Raw genomic sequence first — 4,159 nt, 5'->3', positions numbered from 1 at the left:
ATATTTAACAGTGACTTATTTACAAAGACTACCTTTACAAAAATATTATTAAAACCATTAATTATTCTGAGATTTCATCTGACATATTTGGGCCTGTCACAAGGAAGTACCATTCCTTGGAGAGGGACATTATATTTGGAAGGGTAGATGGACAGGGCAAGACAGGGAGAACCTCAATGAGATGGATTGATTCAGTGACTAGGGTAATGAAAGTAGGTGGGACAGAGACAATAACATTGGCTGAGGATAGAGCAGGTTTCAAGGTGATTGTACATAGTGTTGCTATGAGTCACAAGTGACTTGATGGCACATAACAACAAAGAGTGACTTAGTCATAAGGAGTGCACTGCCAACCTGAAGGCACTCTGTTTGAACTTACCAGCTAGAGAAAGATGAGCAATCTCCATCCAACTGATTGTGTCTGGAAACTCACAGAAGGGTCAGCTATGAGACAGTTCTAGTTGGACAGTGTATAGCAACAATAACAATAACAAGAATATTTAAACTTTCATGAAATTGTGAAAAAAGTATTGACTGTTGTTGTTATGTGCCATCAAGTCACTTGTGACTCATAGCCACCCTATGCACAAGAGCCCTAAACGCCGTTCTATCCTGTGCCAACCTCGCCGTCTCAACCACACTCATTCCCACCACTCCACTCACAGAATAGAACCATCTCATCGAAGGTCTTCCTCTTCTGTGCCATCCCTCCACTCTCCCAAACATGATGTCCCTCTCCAAGGACCAGTCCCTCCTTGCAATGTGCCCAAAGTATGTCAGACGAAGCTTCAGAATCTTTGACTCCAAGGAGTAGTCTTGCTTCACCCTTTCCAGCACAAATCTGTTTGTTCTCTTAGCAGTCCATGGTATATTCAACACTCTTCTCCAGCACCACAGCGCAAAGACATCAATTCTCTTTCTATCATCCTTATTCACTGTCCAAGTCTCCGATGCATAGCACGTAATTGCAAAGACTATAGCCTGGATCAGCCGCACCTTAGTGTCCAGCCTAATGTCATTGCTCTTGCTCTTCAGTACTCTTGAGAGGTCCCTCACAGCTGACTTTCCCAATGCAATTCGTCTCCTAATTTCCTGGCTGCTGTTACCAAGAGTGTTCACTGTGGAGCCAAGTAAAACAAAGCTATTAACTATCTCAATCTCTTCAATAGGAAATAGCAATACCCAACATTATCCCTTTTTCTCTATCAATGGCAAGAAATTCCCTATTTCTCACTTATGATAGTTTAAAACATTAGGTGTAAATGGAAATCCTTATTTATCATTATTATCAACAAACGTAAATATATAGCTATAATAATTGGATAGATGGTTATAATAAATAAAATATTGTTTAGTAATATATGATATATGTCCTTAGGAGTGAGCTCATTTTTCCTCATCACTGGAGCACAATTTAGTGAAATTATATCAAGTTTAATTTGGGGTTTTGTTTTGTTTTGTTTCAGGGTGGTTTTTTTTTTCTTTTTTATTTTTTTACTTATTTTTTTTTTTTTTACATTGAGCTGATTCTAATTCATGGGAATCCTATGTCATGTGTTAACAATAGAACTGTTTTATAGGGCTTTTACTGAAGGGTTTTTCCCCTCTTTTTTTTTAATTAATTTTAATGAAAGTTTACAGAGACTTTGGGTTTCCAGTCATTCATTGTTGCACTTTTCTCCCAACCCACCCTCTACCCCCAATTCACTCTTTTCCTTGAAAAACTCTTTCATTGTTATGGAATCCCTCCCTCCCAAGTCCATCTCTTTTAGGATCTGTTTACTTAGGGTAACAACCAACAAGTTAATTGAAATTCAACATCATAATGAGAGTTAAGATTAAAAGATACTACTGAGAGGCCAATGGTTTTATTTCTATCTATTTGTTTGACTAGGGATCTCTGGTGACATAGTCTACAGGGAGTTGAAGTGCTTGCTAATTCAAAGGTTGAGTCTATGTTGGTTAAAATCCACCAATGTTTCAATTGGAGAAAAATGGGAAATTCCCTTCCATGTGATTGACAGCCTCAGAAATCCAATGGAGACTGTTTTGTGGGGAGATAAGACTGAGCTGTCCTTGGGGTTATAGGTCCCTAACTCTGGGAGTCCTTGCCTCTTCAGCTACAAGTTCATCCCAAGGGACAAACAGGATAAGATACTTTAGTATACAAAACTACAAAGAGAGGAAGGAATTTTCTTAGCTCTTTGAGAGAGAGGGCTGTCTTTAGACCCCCTGCATACAAACCGCTAAGCTGGTGATCCTGATTTCCCACCACACCAGTGAAAAAGGAAAACACTAAGCTTCAGGAGAAAAGGATGAAAGTAAACCTACTGACTGGGAACAAACATTTGGCAATGTCATCTTAGACAAGGGTCTCATAACAAAGTTTGCAGAATACTTCTGGGCCTCCAGAAAAAAAAAAAGACTGATAATCCAATTACAAAATGGGCAAAAGACTTTCACAGAGGAGGACATTTGAATGGCCAACAAACACATGAAGAAATGCTGAAAATCACTAACAATAACAGAGATACAAATCAAAACCACAATGAGATACCATCTTACCCCAGTAGCAGTGACAAAGTTCAGCAGGGCAAAAACTAAAAAAATGTTAGAGAGGATGTGTAGAGATAAGAACTCATACATTGTTGGTGGGATTATAAAATGGTACAATAATTCTGGAAGGCAGCTTGATGCTTCCTCAAAAAGCTGAACATAAAAATTCCATATATTGCTTTGAATGTACCTAAAGAAAATTATAAATGAGACACAAATGGAGATGTGTAAGCAATGTTCATAGCAGCATTATTCACCATCACAAGAACATGGAAACAGCCCAAATATCCAACCGCAATCGAATGGATTGAGAAAACATAGTATATTCACATGATAGAAAACTATGCAGCATACAAGAATAATGATTTTGTAAATTACTACCTAACTTGTGAAAGACTAGAGAGCATTATGCTAAATGAGCTAACCCGGTTCTATAAGGACAAATATAGTATAACACCATTATTGTAGAACATGTATGAGGATCCAAGGATGGGGCAGAAGGGTGAGGATGGGGTTGTAGCTAATCATAGGGCCGCACAATTTGATAGGTGGAGGGAGGAATGGATAAAGAAAAGGAGAAAGATCTGGTGTGAAAAAAAAATGTACATGAGCTTTAGACTTACTGTGTTCATTGTTTGAAAATCAGATTCAAAGTTCTAATTTTTTTAATACATATATACATAACAGAAGAAAATTAAGTGCTTAAGTTTCCACCAAATACCGTAATGCTATTAATCCCTGACATTAAAACGCAGAATATAATGTAAATCAACTCAGTATCAAATAAATTTTTGTTTGAATTTGAACTTCACCACTTACTAGATGAAAACAGCATTTTTCATTATTTCATAGTTCTATATGAAACTGTAGGCAAGGATTCTGAAGCTCTGTCTAACATGCTTTGGACATGTTGTAAGGAGGGGCCAGTTCTTGGAGAGGGACATCATGCTTGGTAGGGTGGAGGGACAGCGCAGGAGGGGAAGGCCCTCTATGAGGTGGATTGATTCAGTGACTGGGATAATTGGGATGGGAGTGTCAGAGACAGTGCGATTGGCACATGACAGAGCAGAGTTTAGGGCTCTTGTATATAGGGTCGCTATGAGTTGGAAGCAACTTGACGGCACATGACAGCAACAACATATGAAACTGTGAAAGTTACATGTGAAAGTTGGCCAATGAGCAAGGAAGACTGAAGAAAAAGGACATGTTTTAACTATGGTTTTGAAGAACACTGAGTATATAACAGAAAAAAAAAATTCTGTCTGGGACTAAGTTAACCCAGGGTTAAAAGCAAAGTTAAAAAAGCAAAGTTGGTGAGATTTTGTCTCCTCATATTAGGAAATCCATTTCCTGATGATCATTATTCTTGGAAAAGCAGAGGGTCAGAGAAAGAGAGGAATAGCCTCAATGGATTGATACAGTGACTGAACATGGTGGCATTTGTGAGGTTTGTTCATAATCACACAGGGCTTATTGTGTTGTTCTAACTTTATGAGTTGACTCAAAATTGAAGGCACGTAACAACAACAACAAAGTAGAAAGATATGTTTTTAACTCTTCTTGAATTCTGTGTCCCCATTTGTGAAATGCCACTAAACATGGT

The sequence above is a fragment of the Elephantulus edwardii genome, unplaced genomic scaffold (genome assembly GCF_000299155.1).
Source record: "Elephantulus edwardii isolate Elephantulus edwardi_28Jun2011 unplaced genomic scaffold, EleEdw1.0 scaffold00240, whole genome shotgun sequence".
Lineage (NCBI taxonomy): Eukaryota > Metazoa > Chordata > Mammalia > Macroscelidea > Macroscelididae > Elephantulus > Elephantulus edwardii.
The sequence above is the reverse complement of the archived record's forward strand: the minus strand, read 5'-3'. Positions refer to the sequence as shown.